General features: G+C 38.1%; 1 long non-coding RNA gene and 2 pseudogenes across 1 annotated transcript; 1 reads left to right on the top strand and 2 right to left on the bottom strand.

Annotated features, from left to right (window-relative positions):
• Nucleotides 1–697: 697 nt before the first annotated feature.
• LOC120204965 lies at nt 698–2,307 on the bottom strand. The gene is made up of 3 exons (XR_005523988.1): nt 2,010–2,307; nt 1,504–1,623; nt 698–1,081 (listed from the first exon to the last, which is right to left on the bottom strand). It is a non-coding gene; the product is annotated as an uncharacterized LOC120204965 (long non-coding RNA).
• A 2,196-nt stretch (nt 2,308–4,503) lies between these two features.
• On the bottom strand, nt 4,504–6,466 carry LOC120204914 (annotated as a pseudogene).
• A 6,382-nt stretch (nt 6,467–12,848) lies between these two features.
• Nucleotides 12,849–15,657, top strand: LOC120204963 (annotated as a pseudogene).
• Nucleotides 15,658–21,427: the final 5,770 nt, after the last annotated feature.

Raw genomic sequence — 21,427 nt, 5'->3', positions numbered from 1 at the left:
TGTGGGTGAGTCTTTGGACAGCTCCTTGTGAAAAGAAACCTCTTGGAATGACAACTATTCCCGAAAAGGTACGAATCCACAACAATTGACCTAGACCATATTTGAAGTACTTTGTGTGTGGTGATGATGGTGCAACTCTCCAACTGAAATGAGATGTCTAGCTAGCTCAAAAGTCCAGCTCAAGTCACTAGGACTCGGAGGGTAGCTGACCTTTTGTCCCAAAATGTTCTTGAGCTGTCACGGAGTTGTCCTAGTCATGTTTTCATAGCTCTTGGACTCCAATGCAGCTTTAAGTTAGCTCTCATCATGTGGCCGCCTATGTACCTACAAAAGAAAACATAATGTAAGTTAAGTATTAAAAGCAATAAACATATAATGTGGACTATAGGTTAATAATAACTCATGCATTATATGATCATGAATGAATATTATTATTATATAACTATAGATTATATACATAATATCAATCAACGATGCAAATTTGACATAATGAATGAATGCACATGTTATGATAATTCAAGTATAGTCTAATATGAAATGTATGCTCATAATATATAGTGCATAATGAGTAAGTATAAGATAAAGTAAGGTAGAACTCCCTTAGATTGAACTTGATGGATCTAGAATGAGTGAGCATGTCATGAAGAAAGTTGGTGCTAGACAGGATCACATCAAAAATGAAGAGATCAAAAAACCAAGGACAGCTTATAAACAACTTAAAGTTCATAATTAACAACATAACACGTTTTAGCTTTTGGCTAAAAGCTTCTCCACAGACCAGGATAATTTTCGGTTGCCACCCATGCTATCCTTGATACTATACATATGAAACAGATAGTTTAACCAAATAAGAAAGACGATAGGTCCCAAGAAAAAAACATAAGCGATAAATTGCAAATATTAAGATTGACTACATGGGAAAATTTTAGTTTGTTCACTCTGAAAGAAACACCTGAGAGATCATTCCTACAACAATGAGTCGCCAACGGATAGCCAAAGCATTCAAGCACAAATCAAACATGTCACCACCTACAGATTCGTAGACAATGTCAACTCCTTTTGGAAACTCATCTTTGAGAACCTGGCAAACTAAAAAGTCTTAGATTTCATTTGTAAAACCAACCGAATGTATAGCTCATCACACGGGCCATTATGCATGGCAATCAATAACTTAGTCAGGGAAACAGTACTTAGATCAATCTCTGACATTGTGGGCTTGTGCATAGACGACGATTAAAGGATGGAAGATATCTATATTCATGGAAGAGGTGTCGAGATTATCTGATTTGGAAAAGCAGTCGAGTAGACTACAACCCGTCTGATCAAATTTAGCTCATTGTTAAAAGAATCTTATATTTCAAAGTATTGAGAAAAACATCAGCAATAATCTGATCAAATTTTATGCAGTAAAAAATAATTTGTATCAAACCAATGAAGTTGCCCCCCCCCACACACACAACACACACAAAAAAAGGAGAAAATTGACAAGAATTACAGACATACAGTTCTGATATCTTCAGCTTTATAGTCTATGACTCGATCAAACCCCCAACTCTTTCAAAGCCTCGCCTTTTCTTTTCATCCGCAAGTGGCAACAACTTTATTTCCTGCTAGTTTTGCAAGCTGCACATATAGTTCTGATTAATATTTTGTTTACTTCCTGGAGAACGTAGGATATGACATAAGAGTATACAAAAATGATATATAATGTTGAAGCAATAAAATGAGTACAACCATAAAATTGAACTACTAGCACTAGAGGAAGAAATAATATAAATATAAATATATCTTAAAGTTATTTGGGTAAATAAATAAATATCAAAAGTCATCATGTATAAACTAAGACAGGAATGAAACAAAAGTACAATAAGGTAATGATAGAAATCACCAAGCTTGACTTTGTTCACAAACAATAGGGAAACATGTATCCATCATATAAAGTTGACCACATCATATAGTGCTTGGACAAATTCAAGTAATAAATAAGTTTAAATTAATTTAGGACGAACCTGGACTGCAAATTTCCAGTCCCTCCAGCAGCAGCAGTTAAAGGACGACTTTCCCAGATTCCATCAGACCACCAATAAGATAAAAAAAATTGGACACAAAACAGACTGAATGGAGGACTACATTGTACACCAAGAAAACGTGACAAAAGAATATATATGGACACAAAATGTTACAGGGAGAATTCAGGCAAATACGACGTAGGTGATGGCCAGATGGGTGAAAAGTTCAAGAGTACAAGGGATAGGGGAGAATTCAGGTCTTCCAATGGAAGTATGTGCTTTGAAGGGACCTATTTTTGTTCAACATTCAATATTTATTCTCTTATCAATTTAAATACGATTTAGAAGAGAAGGAATAAAAAAAAATGAAATAGAAGATGAACAAGATGCTTATAACATAATAATAAAAACGGATGTCATACCGTCATAAATTCAGCATAACTTCCATAACCATGATTGCAGCAGGAGTTCCAACTTCCAAATTACTTACAGAATCTCCAACGGCGGCAAATATTCCTACTGCCTGGAATAGCAAATAGCACGAAGTTAGCTAGATATCACATGTTTGGCCAAAAAAGCCTAATATCAGATGCAGTGATAATTTTACAACTAAAACCATAAGATATCAGCATGACTGAACTATATTACCACATGTTGGCATTTAGTTAATTTTTTTCCGCACCTCAAATCCAGCATCAAATGGGAGAAGGGAACTGATGTCTTTCTTGTTTCCTAGGAAATAACGACCTGAGCTAAAGTTCACCTGTGTGTAACAAATTATTCAATAATATAGACATAAGTGCTTAAGTTTGTAATTACACATTGTAAATTTATTGAGAAAAGGCTGAAACCTGCATAGGAATAATTATTACCGAATGGACAGTAAGATCAACAAAACAACAAAGAGTAAATCATGATACTTGTTCTCTTTCTTACCTCCACGCCCTTAATATCTTTGTAGGGAAAAGAAAGAAAAACCAAATTGCTTTTTTTTTTAATGGTAAAACAATGATAAATAGGCACTTCCCAACCAGTTCCCTTCTTACTTTCCAAGATTTTCACTACAAATGGGAAGAACCTACAGCCAGTAGTTGCAAGTGATAACCTTTTCTCCCCTTGGCTTGAAGGTGTCCTGAAATTAAAACAAAAAGAAGGAATTCCTTTCTTTGATCCATCTCTTTGTTCCGGTCTAATGATTTTTGGTTATCATCCAAGCCTTTGCAACCATTTGCACCTCTCTTAATTAACTTAGCAATATCCCATCCTTTCTTGTGCGTGTCCTAGCCGTCTAAGCAAATCTTACTCATCCACGCATAAAAGTGAAAAGGTTGAATGCAAAATTAATTAATTAAGATTACTCAAACAAATTATTCATTGAAGGATACTAGAAAACTTACATCACATGCGTTTACACCAGCATAAATGATTTTCAAAAGAACATGGCCTGCTTCAATTGGTAGTTTCAATGGCACACGTACTATGTGAGTAGCATCACGAAAATTGTGACTCAATTTATGCACAACTCTGAAGAGGAAGAGAAAAAAGGCAATAGTCAGCAGCTATAAGAAACCAATTAACATCTCACCTTCTATGACGGTTATTAGCAGCAACTAATACAAAAGAAAGTAAAGTGGAAGATATTCATGTATGCTTGCTTCTATGAGTTTAGAGTTTGAGATTAATGAGCAGAAATGGAACTACGAAGTAGAAAAAAAAAAGAAAATAGATGTTAAAAATGTATTATATCAGTTAATTGACAAAAGCCAAGGTCATAAGTGCTATAAAAGCAGTTCATCATATCTACATTTTGTGAAGTATGCAGGACCTATTTATTATATTTCGCTTGCCCACTGTACTGTTTCTGCCCCAATATTTATTTCACTTCACCTATTCAACTATTTTTTTTCTTTCTTATCTATTTTCTATCAAATTATTGTTTTATCTTTTTTTCTTCCTTTCTACTAGATTGGGGTAGACTAACAAAATGAGAAGATATAAGATTTCAGAATGAACTGGAAGCAATAGTTAGATTTTTTTTAAAAGCACTGAAGCAGATCTTAACACCAGCAAAGGTAATCAAGTTCAAAAATGTCTGCTGAATAAAAACTTTTAGATTCACACATGTTGTCCCAAAATTTTAGTTTATGAAACTGTGCAAGAACTCAATCTAGAGTTTATGCTGGCCAACCCAAGAATTGTACCCGTTCCTCCCCTCATATGATTCTACTTAAACTTCTCAAAACTGAGGCACTACTTGACATTTTACTTACACTTTCTCAAAACTCTGAGGAAGTTGGGTGCTTAAAGGAGCTCGAAATGGAATTTTTTCCCGAAATTTGAGGAAGAACGCAGCAAGTATTTTGCTTCTTCTGTTGGACCGGGACAATACTTCATACCTCTGCGGTTTGTAATCCATAGGCAAGAACCAGCCCTGCTCTCATCCATAATAGCTGAAAAGCACCTAGAAACGTACAAGTTCATAGAAAGTAATAGATTAAAGTTTTTCAAAAGCAGCAAAAAGAGGACCTTTAAGGCTGAACAAGAAGTAATAAGAGAAATTAAAAAAAAAAGTAATATGAGAAGCAAAAACTAATTTTTAATTTCAGCGTTTATCTAACAGAAAGTTTGGCAATGACAATTGACAAACCTCTGAAAAGAAAATGACAAGCTATCAAGTGAGAAAACAATTGTCTTTCTTTACATCTATAAAGCTCACCTTTTATAGGGTCTCAATTAAATGTACTGATAAATCCAGTGGGGAATGCAGTACGCTTCTTACTCTCTTGTTCAATTAATTATAGCATCTTGCTTTTAGCACAACCTAGGTTTACCAACTCCTCATCCTCCCTTAATTTTAATTTTTTTTTTTGGGGGGGGGGGGGGGTTCAAATCCTCCCTTAAACTTTGTGTTCAACAACTTGCACCCAACATGAATTTAGATACAAGCACGAAGCATGATCCTTAGATAAATGACAACACCTTAAAAATATCAAATATAAGACACAGATCCAAATTCGGGAAATGTCCATAAATGAAGACTTAATGAACAGGGACTATTCTATAAAACATAATATACCTTCCACCACTTTTTCCATCTGCACATAGCCACCTAGTAGAGGAAGATATTTGAGGCCTGCTTTTTCTCCCAGTTCTGTTTGAACAAACTACATCCAAATTCAATGGCAAGTTATAAGGATAAATAGTTTGCAGACAAAACATCAGCCACCGGCCAAAAAGAACAAGTAAATATTACTGAAAAGGTGGTGGTGATTGATAATTTGATAGCATCCAAATTCTTCAAGCCAGAGATTTACCTCAGGGCAAAGATGGCGTTTGTAGGGAGCTCATGATCTAGTAAACATGACAACACCCCTGGAAAACAAAAATTTTGATCAAGTGATCAATTACATGAATGCCTTATAAGCAACAATTAAATATAGATCACTTTTCTCATATTCAGTCAAACCCATTCATAATTTATCCATCCGCTGAGAAAACATTGAATGGAAGGTATTAAAAGCGAACTTAAAATATCAACGACAGCAGTCACATTAATGAAGCAAAATAAACCCACAAACCTTTTGAGGCAGAGTAAATGGGGTCTCCATGCATTGGGTAAGGCCTGCAGAGGAACCATATTGATTATCACCCCTGGCTTTTGCAGAGCTTGCATACTTTTAATCTGTACAAAGAATCGACAAATCATTCATTGCTGTACCAACGGACTGTCAAAAACCAAAACTGCATCAAGTGCTAGAAGTTGAGGCATTACCGCGAGGCGAGTACAATCAATAACTGCAACGAGGTTGACATTAACAGTATGTCTCGACGTCTTAGTGCCATCAGTTTGATCCTTCCAGAAATATGCTGGGTTACTGATGCCAGCATTGTTAATACATATATCCAATCCTCCATATGTTGTGACATGCTTCTCAAACGCTAAATTTAGATCCCCTATTCAAAACAAGAAGCATTTTTTTAATACAATGTAATTATCTTAGAGAACTACATAAAGAAATCCAATGACGCCGCAATTAAAAAAAATAGCAGAAGGAAACACTAGATTTTGGTGGAATTTGGAATTCTCTTTCTCAACTAAAGATACAACCTCCTCCCTTTCTCTCCTAGAAATCTACAACCGTCACAATATCCCCTTCCCTGCTAAAGCCAAGCACAAAGCTTTACCTGCACATAATTCAAATAACAGCCCGAACCAATTACACAAATCTTAAGTTTACGAGATCCGTAACAAATCAAAGCAAACCTGATAAATTGAAATGAACAATACTTGATCCAAAATATGTTACTTAATGATGAAAGAAAAGCCTGTGAAAGTTGTACCGATCCCAGAAGCACTGCCAGTGACCAGAGCTGATAAGCCGGGTTTAAGCTCCATTTGTCTTCTATTCTATTCTTTCTTCTGGTGTGACTGTGTGTAGAAATTGACAGAAAATGGATTCCCAATTATTAGGTGGGACTATGGTAGCATAGATAAATGTTTGTCACTGCCCGAAGTGTACTTAGGTGGGACTTTGGTAGTATAGATAAATGTCGGTAATGAAAGTGAACACAAGGTTTCATTCGCATGTAAGGGGCGTTTGATTAATAGGAGGAATCGTCTTTTTTAGAATTGTATTTTATATTTGGTTTATCAAAAAATTATTATTAAATAATAATTTATTATCAATAATAGTACTTTAGGTTAAAATGGTGGGAATGTTATTATTATCAGATTTTTAGGTAATGAACAATTCCTTTTATTTTGGACACAAATACTTTTGAAATAATAAATTTTTTCATATAGACCATTTTTCAATTTTTATTCTTCGTGTTTATTTAAAATTATAAACTTAATAACAATAATATACAAAGATTTAATTTAGTAAAATATTGATTAATTTGAGTAGTTAAAATAATTTTACATTTTTAATATTTAGTATATTAATTATTTTATAATTTTATGAGGTGAAAATATTATTATTGTAAAAAATAAAATTTTAAAACAATATTTAATTTTAAGTTATTAAAAATAGATCTTATATATTAAAAAATATTTATCCACTTGAGATCATAATATTATTTTCATATTATTTTATATTTTATATTTTGTAAAGTGGTATGATTACTGAGTATCATACATAAGAGGAGTTATGTGACCTCATTAAAAACTCTCTAACTCTAAATGGAGGAAAATAGTATACACATACCTCCTAAAAAAATAACAAAACCAAAGCTACAACGGAAATAATACCGACACCACGACCCCACTGATCAGCCCGAGCTTAACATGTTTTCCTGCAACAAATCCACCACTCCCGCCGGTGGACTCCCTAAAATATGAACCATAAAATTGACAGAACTAACACATTTGACCAAACAATTCGCGACATGATTAGCATGATGAGAGATATGGGAAAACCTGATCGCCCAACTGCGTTTGAGCAGCTCTTGATATGATACACTAGCGGTACCAAGCAAATGTCATTTCTTTGTTCCTGCAATGACCTGCTGACAATCCGATTCAACCACTGCCATATGGGAGTGGTCCCAATCACTTGAGAGCCCCACAAAGATTCCCCATAATTTCGCCTCAATAACCGAGCAAATCCCTATGAATTTTTGATATCCTAGCAACCATTGGCCATTGCAGTGTCTAAAACACCACCACACTTCACCGATCCATCAGCAATACATCGTCTACCATCAGAGCTCAGAGCAATCCACCTCGAACAATGTCGACTCCAATGCTTTACCATTCTCGTCATTCGGCCTGCATCATGTTGCAAAACCATTTTAGTCTCTACCACCTACTGTCGAGCTTTGCAACATAAGGTTTGAATACGCCAACTACGACCAATAAGAGTATTAACATCCTCCATGTGGTCATGAAATACCCAAGCATTTGTTAAGAGTCAAATTAAGGCAGCTGCAATTGTCAAATTAAGGCAGTTGCAATTGTCAAATTAAGGCAGCTGTAATTCAGTGGAGCTGATTTTGTTGAATTTTTAGCATGAGAAAATTACAAATTTAGTCCCTGTACTTTAGGATATTTACAATATTAGTCCTTAAGCTTCAACTATAAATACCCTAACCCATTTAGCTACAAAACCATCCCAAATCATTCTAGCTTTCTCCCAATACTAGAGAATTTAGAGAGTTTTCTTGGGAGTTATTTTCTCCTTTTTATCAAGAGATAATTGTTATTGTTTTCTTCTTGTTAGATTGAGAGAGGTTGTAATTCCTATTTTCTCATAGTAAAATTATTCTACCGTTGCCTGTAGTTTTTATCCTATATTATTTAGGGGTTTTCATGTAAAATTTGTGTCTTCTTTATCTTTATTTTTATTTTCTCAAATTATCAGTTGTGATTTTTCTATATCCGATAGTCGTATTCTGCAACAATTGGTATCAGAGCCAGATTTGAGTGTGTAATATCTTCTTATTGTATTTGTGGTTTCCACCAAAAGGTGGATCATCCAAAATAAGAAAGTAAGAAGGTATTACCTATTCTTTGAAGGTTCTAGAGAACTATTCATGATAGTGAAATAGTGGGAGCCATCTGTAATAGAAGCTATGGAAAAGAAATTTTATATTGAAAAGTTTAATGGGAGAAATTTCTCATTGTAGAAATTGAAGATGAAAGTCATCCTGATGAAATACGGTTGTCTAGTGGGTATAAGTGAAAGGCCGGTAAATTTCACAGATGATAGCAAATGGGACGAGATAGACGGGAAAGCTATGGAAAACCTTCATCTAGCATTAGCAGATGAAGTATTTTCAATAATTGACGAGAAGAAGACAACTAAGGAGATATGAGATAAAAAAAATTCCAGGAAATACAAATTCTTGGGATATACTGATGGTGTAAAGAGGTATTGCTTGTGGGATCCCACTGCCCGCAAAGTGATCATCAGCAGAGATGTTATCTTTGTAGAAGATAAACTACAAAGAAAAGAAGAATATGATAGCGCTGAAAAGTCAGAGATTACATATATACATGTGGAAAAGGAGTTTGAACAAGGAGATTCTTTTGAAGCAGAACCAGCACATGATGAACAAGAACCAGAGAGTTTTGAAGCTCCAACAACTCATCAATCAGATCGAGTGAGAAGACGTACCAATTGGCACTCAGATTATGTTATAAAATGAAATATTACATACTGCCTTTTAACATAGGACGGTGAGCCATCAACATTCCAGGAGGTAATAAACAGCTTAGATGATTCACTGTTGATGATGGCGATGCAAGAAGAAATCGAAGCCCTTCATAGAAATAATACATAGGACCTTGTGCCACTACCACAATGAAGGAAGCCAATTAGTAAAAAATGGGTCTTCAAAATCAAGCGAAATGATAACGATTAAGTTGACATGTATCGTGCAAGACTGGTGGTCAAAGGATATGCTCAAAAAGAAGGTATTTATTTCAATGAAATTTTTTCTCTTGTGTTTGACTAACAATAGTTCGAGTAGTTTTGGCAATGTGTGCTACATTGAACTTACATCTAGAGCAGCTAGATGTTAAAATAGCTTTTCTTCATGGAAATCTTAAAGAAGGGTCCAACCTGAAGGTTTTGAAGAAAAAGAAAAGAATAACTTGGTTTGTAGGTTGAACAAATCTCTATACGGTCTAGAACAGGCGCCGAGGTGTTGGTATAAGAGATTTGATTCCTTCATTATGTGTCTTGGATACAACAGACTTAATGCAGACCCTTGTGCTTATTTCAAGAGGTTTGGTGATAACGATTTTGTTATATTGCTGTTGTAAGTGGATGACATGTTGGTTGCAGGACCCAACAAAGATCATATTGAAGAATTGAAGGCACAACTGGCTAGGAAATTTGAAATGAAAGACTTTGGATCAACAAACAAGATTATGGGGATGCAAATTCACCGAGACAAAAGTAATAGGAAGATTTGGCTTTCACAAAAGAATTACTTGAAGAAGATCTTGTCAAGATTCAACATGTAAGATTGTAAGCCAATTTATACACATCTTCCTATTAACTTCAAATTATCCTCCAGTATGAGTCCTAGCAGTGAAGAAGAGATTATGGAGATATCTCGAGTACCGTATGCATCAGTAGTGGGAAGTTTAATGTTCGCTATGATATGTACAATACCAGACATTGCACAAGCTGTGGGAGTTGTTAGTCGGTACATGGCAAATCCAAACAAAGAGCATTGGAATACAACAAAAAGGTACAAGGTAAAAAGAATGGTGTGAAGATATGATTGTTCCAATTAAATCTTCAAGTGAGAGATTGTTAAGGCAGTTGCAATTGTCAAATTAAGGCAGCTGCAATTCGGTGGTCAAATTTGGAGGAGCTGATATTGTTGAATTTTTGACATGGCAAATTATAAATTTAGTCCCTGTACTTTAGGGTATTTATAAGATTAGTCCTTAAGCTTCAACTATAAATACTCTAACCCATTTAGCTTCAAAACCATCCCAAATCATTCTAGCTTTCTCCCAATACTAGAGAATTTAGAGAGTTTTCTTGAGAGTTGTTTTCTCCTTTTTATCAAGAGATAATTGTTATTGTTTTCTCCTTGTTAGATTGAGAGAGCTTATAATTCCTATTTTCTCATAGTATAATTCTTTTATCGTTGCCCGTGGGTTTTAGCCTATATTATTTAGGAGTTTCCCACGTAAAATTTATGTCTTCTTTATCTTCATTTTTATTTTCTCAAATTATCAGTTGTGATTTTGCTCTATCCGATAGTCGTATTCCGCAACAGCATTACGGTTAAGATAGATCTGCCAAAGCAAGGCGCCAAATATAATATCTCAATCCTCGATGTGGATCAGAAACTGTGAGGCATCAGTCAAGTTTAGCAGAATCCATTTATGAAAATCCATGGAAATAAACTCGGATAATTTGTCGGCATGAACAAAAACAACCCATAAAACATGCACTTTTGAGCAACTTCGAAAAACATGATGTACATCCTTCACCCACACACAGCAAACCGGGCAGCATGCATCATCCGTTAAATGATGAATAACTTTTTGCTGTTTTTCATGATTTTATTAGAGCATACCAACCAAAGGAAAATTTTGATTTTTTTAATACCATGATCACCATGAATTGTTGTCCATAACCTGCCATCGTTTTCAGCAGACAGTCCCAATCGGAGTCTATAAGCCAAATCGATGGTGAATTGCAACTCGGGAGATCTATCCCAACCAACCGAGTCTCTCCTCGTCCCCAAAAGAGGGCTCCTTATGGCTACAATTCAAAGGAGTGCGGACTGTGGTAGTAAATATTGAAACCGATCCCAATGACAAGAGCCCTCTCAATTGCTCATCTCCGCCACGGTTGTATGCTCGATACGATTCGTTACACCATTTTCCATATATGATGGTATGATTAAGAATATAAAAGAAAGATTTGATAAGTATTGGGGTGAATCTAATCAACTTATGGCTATGGGTTGTGTGTTGGATCCTCGTTTGAAAATGAAAGGTATCAAAGTGACTTTCCCGAATATGTTTCCTTTAGAAGTTGTTCGATATAACATCATAAAGTTTGAGAAACTTTGTATGAACTTTATGATGATTATGCTAGTTTGTAGTATCCTCCCACAATGGAAAAAAATCGAGAAAATGGAATTGAAAGTACTTCACATCTTGGTAGAGGAAAAAACATTCCTCCTATATTTGATCTAATAAATAAAGTGGTCAACAATGAAGTTGTGGCTAATGTTGAAAAGAATGAAGTTGATTTGTATCTTGAAGATGGATGTGTAATGGATAAAGGTGCCCACTTTAAACCTATAAGTTGGTGGAGGGATCAATATTTGAAGTTTCATATTTTGTCAAGGTTAGCTATTGATGTCTTAACAATTCCAATAACAATTGTAGCTTTTGAGGCTACATTTAGCGTTGGGAACAGTGTCATTTGATTTTTATAAGGCTTTACTAGATTCGGATACCGTGCAAATATTGATTTGTAGTGGAGATTGGTGTCGATCTCTCCATGGAGTGAAGAGAAAAAATAAAGTAAGACTATTTAAGATTAAACATATTAATTGATTTGGTTCTATACTATTCATTGACAAAATTTTAGTTTGTATTGTAAGATATTATAACCATTTTTTATTGACATGATAACTATGTTGATCAAGCAAAGGAAATTATTCTCTCAAATTTGTAGTTTGGTGATTGCAATCAACAATAAATGAATTGGAGAAATGTTGATTTCTTTATTTTCAAGATTGGATATGTAATTAGTTTAATGTATTTATGGATTGTTACTTTAGTTTTAATATGTTAGCTTGGTGAATTTGTGGATTTTTTTTGTGGATTTGTGGATTTAGTTTAGTGAATTTGTGGATTGTTACGTTAGTTTTAATATTCCAGTTTATTGTATTTGTGGATTGTTAATAAAGAATTTAGATTTTGAAAGTGCTTTATACATTTTTTTTAATATTTTTTTTGGTTAATTTGTTAATTTATGTTAATATTAAGCATGGGTATTATAAAATTTTATTTTTACTTGAAAAATAAAGTAAAATTTTTAGTGAGTTTAACGAGCAACAAATTGAGTTGATTATCAAATTTTTTAACAAGCACGAGTCGAACACAACTTTAACGAGCTTAAAGAGCAAACGAGTCGAGTCAAGTAACATAATATTTTAACGAGCACAAGTGGAGTACTGCCCAACTCGCGTTCGACTCGCTTAATAAATACCTCTAATCGAACCTAAAATCTTATTTAAACGATATCAAATTATTTACCGCTAGAATCGATCTCCGTTCGTTAGTTTTCAGCTTTATATTAATCTGTATCCTCAGACGTTCCCGATCCGGTGCCCAATTGAAACCCCAAAAACATATCCTACTGGCCTACTTGCTTCATATCTCACCCCGGCCTTTTATAGTTTACCCCCTTCCTTTCTTATAGGGTTTATCAGATGTTCTTCGACAAGCAGCGAAAGCAATGGAAATGGGGTCTCTAATGGCTATACGTCGTGGACGGAGTCCGACACCAACTCTCATCTATCTCTTCTCCAATGTACTCCTTAACTCCTCTGCCTTCACTTTCGATCGCCACTTCTATAGAACCCAGATTTTATCCCAGGGCGAAAAGTCTCTTTGTACATCCACTATGCCAAACAACTACCGGGGATCGCCGCCTCCGCCGCACAACCAAAACCAGCAACCGCCACTTTCATCTGATCCCAGGGATTTTCATGGCCAACGAAACCCTAATTTCAGTAACCAATGGTCCCCTCAAAACCATGGTTACCATCATCCGCAACAACAGGGCTGAGCTCCTGGTAACAATCAATGGAATACCCGCCAGAATCAGGGCCACGGTTATTCTCAACGAGAAATTCCTAATCAGTGGAATCCTCAGCAGAATCAGGACCAGGGTTATTCTCAACGAGAAAGGCCTAATCAGTGGAATCCCCTGCAGAATCGGAGCTATCCTCAGTACCCAAATGCTAATCCGATGAATACACAAATGCCCATAAGTCCAAATCAGTGGAATAATCGGGATCAAAACCAGGGGTACCCTCAAGGTAGAAATTATAATGAAAGAGCTCCACAAAGTCAAAACCCTAATCAGCCGGCCAGCTTGAGAGGGAATCAAGGGCAAATGGTGGAGCATGTGCAGACTGAGCCGGTTCCTTCATTGATGGATTTAACGCGGCTCTGTCATGAGGGGAAAGTTAAAGAAGCTATTGAATTGATGGGTAAAGGAGTTAAAGCTGATGCTAACTGTTTTTCGTCTTTGTTTGAGTTAATTGGAAATCCCAAATCACTTGAGGATGCAAAGAAAGTTCATGATTACTTCCTGCAATCGACCTGTCAAGGTGACCCTAGATTGAACAATAAAGTGATTGAAATGTATGTAAAATGTGCTAGCATAACTGATGCACGAAGAATTTTTGATCACATGATTGATAGGAATATGGATACTTGGCATTTGATGATAAATGGGTATGCAGACAATGGCCTGGGAGATGATGGGTTGCAGTTATTTGAGCAGATGAGGAATTTTGGATTGAAACCGACTGAACAGACTTTCCTGGCAGTTCTTTCTGCTTGTGGTAGTGCAGAAGCTATAGAAGAAGGGTTTTTACATTTTCAATCGATGGAGAGTGAGTATGGGATTTCTCCAGGGGTCGAGCATTATATGGGGCTTATAGGTGTTCTTGGAAAATCTGGTCATCTTTATGAAGCTAAAGAGTATATTGAGAAAAAGCTGCCTTTCAAGCCCACTGTTGAAGTTTGGGAGGCATTGAGGAATTATGCTCGAATTCATGGAGAAGTTGATCTTGAAGATTATGTTGAGGAGTTGATTGTTGATCTTGACCCATCAAAGGTTGATGTTAATAAAATCCCCACGCCATCACCAAAGAAACGTACTGCAATCAGCATGCTTGATGGAAGGAACTGAATTGGTGAATTTCGTAATCCAACCCTTTATAAGGATGATGAGAAACTGAAAGCTTTGAAAGAGATGAAAGAAGGAAGTTATGTGCCTGACACAAGATATGTTCTTCATGACATTGACCAAGAGGCAAAAGAACAAGCACTGCTGTACCACAGTGAGCGATTGACAATTGCGTTTGGTCTAATCAGTACCCCAGCTAGGCAAACTCTTAGGATCATCAAGAACCTCCGTGTATGTGGTGACTGTCACAATGCCATCAAGATCATATTGAGGATTGTTGGGAGGGAATTGATAATTAGAGATAACAAGCGTTTCCATCATTTCAAGGATGGCTTATGTTCTTGTGGTGATTACTGGTGAAGGGCCTCACATCACATTGCAAGGGTGGCTTGTTAGAGAGAGAATGTTTTTCCATCATATCAAGGATGGCTTAATTGTTTAAGCAGGTAATTCAATGAAAGGAGAGTAGGAAAAAGTGTAAGAAGATAAAAGTGTAGTGAGAGAAGTTCCCGCTTCTCTCTAGGGCCCAGGTGTTTTTAAATTTAAAAGTGTTGTCTCATTCGTCTGTTGCCCGCTGGCCGCTGCCGCCGCCCGCCGTCTGCCGCCGCCGTCAGCCGTCCGCCGCCACACTCTGACCACCGTTTGACGCCGCTTTTTCCTAGGATGGTCGTCTGCTCACGGTGAATACAGATCTGGACTTGCATTTGCGAAATACGCTGTCTTTAGTCGCAGATCTACACTCGTCCTCTGCAGATTTTCGAAGCCTCCAGCCGTCCGAGTTCGCCTCCGCCACTCAACCCAGCGCAGTGCCTAAACGTGACCTAATCCCGTCTTCTCTTGTGTCGAGCAGTGGTGTACAGCTGAGTATTCACCATGGAACCCCAACCCACGTCTCAACCCAGCCAACTTCAAGGGTTTGACTCAGCTGGTGCGGTGGCTGCTTCCTCCGTGAGGCCTCCTATTGTTCCTCCTTCATCGACTAGGAGTTCTCATCTCCCGCTTGAACCAGACTGCCGTGTTGCAGCTGGTGATTTCCCCCTGGAGTCTGCCAAGGAATTAGAAGCGAAAGTGAAGGCTCTTAAAGCATTAGTGGCAGAGTTGAATAAGCGGGTTATTGATTTAAAAATGAAGGAAAATGCAGTTCCACGAGGCAGTCTTCTCAAGAAATCTGGATCCGCTGGTGCAGCCTCTTCATCTTACTCCGGTAAGGACAATCGTAAAATTGAGAATGAAAGGAGAGGACAAGGTTACGGAAACCGCAAAGAAGAGTTTTTACCAGACGCTTGTTGGCCGGATTGAGACAGTTTGGTAACTTCTCTATTCCACCGAATGCTGCTAAGAACGATGTTTTGGCAGCCTTGGCACGTGAGGCGGGTTGGATAGTTGAGTCCGACGGCACCACTTACAGACACTCTCCTTCAACCCAAAATCAACAAAATTCGGGATCATTTTCGGCGAGGTCGGGTGAAAGTCCACTATCATCCAGTCCTTTGAAGAAATGCTCACAAGAAGCGAAACATAGCAACGGAAAGCTGTATTTTGTTCACGCAACACCAACGCTTCCAGTCGCTAATGTTGATCATGGTGGTGCCAAGGAGATCTATTCGAAAGGGTATTCCGATGCAAAATTTTCCGAAGTGGTGGGAAGAAGAAGAAATGGGTTTTATAATCGATCGAAAGAAGGCCAACCAGATTTTCGTACTGGGTCCAGAAAGGATTGTTACACGATTTTTATCGAAAACCTTCCAGAGAAGATCCATTGGAAGAAACTTGGATCCATATTTGGCTCACATGGTCAAGTTATTGATGCCTTCATTCCCAAAAAAAGAAACTCGAATGGGGTTCGTTTTGGGTTTATTCGCTTTGCTACAATTGAAGAAGCAAGGACATCGATTTCTAAGATGAATGGTTATCATATTTACGGAAACAAAATTAGAGTCTCTTTGGCTAAACATAAACCCCGACAGTCTTACTGGCGAAAGTCCTCGAAAGTTGTTCATAGTAAGTCGGGGCTGGAAGTTTTTCCGACGATTAAACATTGTGAAGTTGAGGGTGTTGTGGACGCAGATAAACTTCATGTGTTGTCTAACTGTCTTGTGGGGTGGTGCAAGAACTTTATCAAGATTGGTAATCTTGCTAACCAAATACAAGCCAAAGGACTAGCGGGTTTCACGCTTATGAGAGCTGCTGGGAACGTAGTTCTAATGGTTTTTGAAGATTCTAATTCGTTGAGATGCGTGAAGGATGAAAAGTTAGAAACTCTTGCAGAATGGTTTTCCAGAGTGGAAACTTGGTCTGAGAGCCTTGTGGTGGAGAGCCGGCGCGTTTGGCTAGTTTGCGAAGGTATTCCTTTTCACGCTTGGAATTGGGATACTTTCAAAAACATAGCTACTAAGTGGGGCAAGTTAATAGCAATCGATAACAGTTGTGAGTTCCCTTCGTCTTTTTGATCGAGCTAAAATCCAAATACTCACAAATGCTCAAGTGAGAATTAATGAGTTGTTGGAGTTGAAGGTCGGGGATCATTTATTCAAAATCTTGGTGCATGAAGTTGATCCTTCCTTCAAACCTAATTCTTGGGTTCCTGAAGATTGCGATATTTCTTTAGAACTTGATCCTCCAATTGGGTTGTGATTGTTCGGCTGCTGTATTCAGAGGCGTTTTTAAGTTTGTGGTTGTAATTGTTGGTTTTTTTGTTATGTTATCTTACATCTTGAGGTGATTTAGGGGCTTTTTGGTTGACGATGTAAGATTTCTAGGTGATATGGGTTGTATTGGTGTTTATTCCCGCATGTGGGTTTGGTGTTACCTCATGTACTTAATATTATATTTAATAAAATATGAGGCACTCTTTTCTCCCTTCCTTGTTCTTCAACATACTTCTAAGTATGTGGAAGAATACGAAGGGAGTTTTTAATGAGACCTCCAACTTCTATCAAAAAAAAATATCAAGGATGGCTTATCTTCTTGCAGTGATTACTGGTAATAGGCCTCACATCAGTTTCGTGAATTCTTTCTGTTTAGATTTTGATATGTAATGTTGTAGAGTTTTAGGGAACATGCATTGCTGTGAAGGGAACTGTTGTTGACTCGTGCTTGTGTTTTCAAGTGAACGGTTCATTACTAGGCAATATGTATACGTTTCTGCTTGTTCTGATGCTTAATTAGTAGTATTTTTAATTAAACCCGACAGATTACGTTTTCATGTTTTCCAATCTATTAGGAGCTAAGATATGTCTTCATTTTTGCTCCATAGTTCATTTCCAGGATTCAGAAGTATAATACTCCAGCATGAAAATATGTTGCCAAAGTGAATATAGTGGTCCCAATAGTATTAAGTTTTTACAGAAATTTGATGTCAATCTGTTGGTCAGCTTGGGATCTTGATCTGTTTTCATATCGTCCGTTTCAATGAACTGAATGTTGGAATTCAAATGCTATATCACAGTTGGCATGCAGGTGCTTTATATTTTAAAGCAAATGAAGTATCTCAAATCCAACAAAAAGGTGGGGTTTTTTTTTGGGTGGGGGTAGATAGAGAAATGGAACATGCATAATTTGTTGCATGACAGCTATTAATGAAGATGACAAAATCACTAGTGCGTTCATAAGATGTCTGAATTACTTGAAGATTCATGAAACTGATGCTAAAGTTACAAAAGATTCCCATGTCTTGTATCAAAACAGTGATAAATATTAATTTTACAGTTGCACACTGTTTATTCTTTGAAATATACAAACCGCTTCTTTTAACCAGAGGAATCAAAGTTACATTGGCATACATCAAGCGAAGAAGCTCCCAGATCCAAACAGATAAAATGAAATGCCGCTTAATAGTCGGAGTCACCATGTTCATAAATTCATTCATGTTAATCATACCATCGCCACTGTCCACTGCTCTTAACATTTACTTACACTCCTAGCTGCAACTCCATCACAGTTGAGGTCGGATGTGCTGAAAGCGTTCTCAATGTCCATCGTCATCACCGTACCGCTCCTCTTGTGTACTTCCACAAAGTCCTTGAAACTGATAAACTCCATCTCCATCAAAATTGCCCACCCGAAGGAATCTTGGGTACATCTTGAGCCATGTTTCCTATCCCTAGAGTCCTCAACACGCCCTTGTACTTCATCTGAGAAATTGATGCAGGGGATCCGAGACAGATGATGCTGAGCTGTCAGATTGCACCTTGATGGCGCTGAGATACCATGAATTGACATATCAGCGCAAAGGCGGGAATTGATTGTGACATGTTCCTCATTGGGGTCGTTTTGAGTATGTTTCAGTCTTTTGGCCATATATTTGGCTACAGGTGTCAGAATCGCGCATAAAACCCCAATCCGGAAAGCTCTTTTCGACACGCACGCTCTCCACATGAGCTATGCTCCATGTGGCCTTTTGTTCAACCTCAAATTCTGCCGTTTTCTCCTTCGAATTACTAGATTTAGATATTTTTACTATTTATAGTAATATTTCGATTGTCAATTAGGAAGTCAATTTAAATCCGATTTAGGCCGGATTTTTTGGAGATTGCTTATTTTATTTTGAATTTCAATTTAGAGTGATTTTCGGGATTTTGCTATTTTTAGCAAAATTCGAATAAAGACGATTTTTGGCTATAACAGTCCGGCTTGTGGATTGATTTTGGGGTGGTTTTGATTTGATAATATTTTATTAAACCCTAGAGACTTTTTTTTCCTCTGGTTTTTTTGGGGCGAATTTTCTCTTGTGAATCATCTGTTGGAGCGCTTGCAGGATAATCACTATTCTGTCTGGCGTCAGTTGGTGTCAGAGCTTCAACATCTTCCTGGGAAATTTCACCAGTTTCAATGGCTGGAGGTCGTGGTCGTGGTTATCGTGAGCAGGTTCCGAATAAGGAAGCCCAACGCCGTGATCGCAACGTTCAGGATGTGATGATTGCGGATTTACAGAGGCAAGTCGTAGAATTAACCCAGCGCCTGGCGGCGCAGGATTTCGAGGATCGTGAGGCCTCTGATCACGATACCAATTCCGCTTTCGAAAACCCATATCACAATCGTGCTCAATTCCGGGCACACCGTGGTCGGGAAGAGCGTCATGGAGACCTCGGTTTTCGGGTCGATCTCCCTAAATTTTCTGGTACGTTACAGGCTGAGGGATTCGTGGATTGGATTAATGAAGTAGAGCGTATTTTTGAATATAAGGAAGTCCCCGATCGTGTGAAAGTGAAACTGATCGCCATCAAACTCAAGGGCAGAGCATCTGCGTGGTGGGAACAATTGCGACGTTCACGAGAAAGACAGGGCAAGACCAAGATCATTGATTGGGAGAAGATGAAGAAGAAGATGAAGGGTCACTTCCTTCCCTTCGGCTACACGCAAACCTTGTTTCAACGACTTCATGTGTTGAGGCAGGGCGCACGATCAGTCGATGATTACACGGAGGAGTTTTACCAATTGGTCACCCGGAACGATTTATCTGAGATGGAGGAGCAAATGGTGGTGCGATATTTGGGGGGTTTACGCCAGCCCTTACAAGATGTCCTCAGCCTTCATTCACTGTGGAGTGTTTCGGAAGCTTACCAGCGTGCACTTACTATTGAAAAACAGTAAAACAAGAGACCAGTGATCAGGAACGATCACAACAGTCGACCAGTTCGTCCTTAGGATTCCCGTCCTGCTCAACAGCCACCGCAGGGTAATTCTAACCCTACTATTAGATGTTTTCGTTGTGGTGAACAAGGGCATAGGGCGACTGATTGCAGGAAGCCTGCTAGTCAAAAGGGCAAAAATTTGTTGATTGAGGAAAACGCGAAAGACGAGATTGTGGAGATTGGAGAACCTGTGTATGACGATGATGAGACTGATGATGTGCTGTATGGAGATGGTCATGAGACTCTGGTCGTTCGCAAGAGTCTACTTACTCCCAAGGGCGATTCAGGGGACGATTGGTTGAGAACCAATATTTTCCACACGACCTGCACAGTTGCAGATAAAGTCTGCAAAATGATCATTGACAGCGGCAGTTGTGAGAATGTAGTGTCCGAGGAGGTTGTCCAGAAATTGCAGTTGAAGACGGACCGTCATCCTAAGCCATACAAGCTGTCATGGCTAAATAAAGGCAGTGAGGTAACTGTTGATAGGCGATGCCTCGTGTCTTTTTCAATTGGTAGAAAATATTTTGATAATGCCTGGTGTGATGTTGTGTCTATAGATGCGTGTCATATATTGTTGGGTTGACCCTGGCAGTATGATCGCAGTGTCATTCATGATGGACGGAAGAATACATATTCCCTTAGCATCAAGGGAAAAAAGATTGTGTTGGCACCCCGGCGGGAAGGACTCACTCCTACCCCAGTAACGCATAATACTACTCTGCTTTCTATGTCCAGGTTTTTAGATGAGATCGAGCATGGCGACGTGGTCTATGCCTTACTACCTTGCGAGAACAATGCAGTAGACGTGGATGCAGATTTACCAGTAGATGTGCAGCGGCTGCTAGCAGAATTCTCTAACTTGATGCCAGAGGATCTTCCTCCTGGGCTACCACCTATGAGGGATATTCAACATCAAATTGACCTTGTTCCTGGGTCAAGTTTGCCAAATCGACCAGCATATCGCCTCAGTTCCAAGGAGGCTGAAGAGTTGCAGCGACATGTGGAAGAGTTTTTGGAGAGGGGCTATATCCGAGAGAGTATGAGCCCATGTGCAGTCCCTTCTCTGCTAGTGCCAAATAAAGATGGTTCTTGGTATATGTGTGTTGACAGCCCATCGATCAACAGAATTACAGTTAAGTACCAGTTTCCAATTCCCCGTCTAGATGATATGTTGGATCAACTATCTGGTTCTAAGGTCTTCTCAAAAATTGACCTTAAGAGCGGTTACCACCAAATCAGAATAAGACCTGGAGATGAGTGGAAGACGGCGTTTAAAACACCACAAGGGTTGTATGAGTGGATGGTCATGCCTTTCGGGCTATCCAATGCACCCAGTACGTTCATGAGATTTATGCATCAGGTCTTGCGGCCT

Source organism: Hibiscus syriacus, unplaced genomic scaffold (assembly GCF_006381635.1).
Source record: "Hibiscus syriacus cultivar Baekdansim isolate YM2019G1 unplaced genomic scaffold, ASM638163v2 tig00011761_pilon, whole genome shotgun sequence".
NCBI lineage: Eukaryota > Viridiplantae > Streptophyta > Magnoliopsida > Malvales > Malvaceae > Hibiscus > Hibiscus syriacus.
The sequence above is the reverse complement of the archived record's forward strand: the minus strand, read 5'-3'. Positions and strand labels throughout refer to the sequence as shown.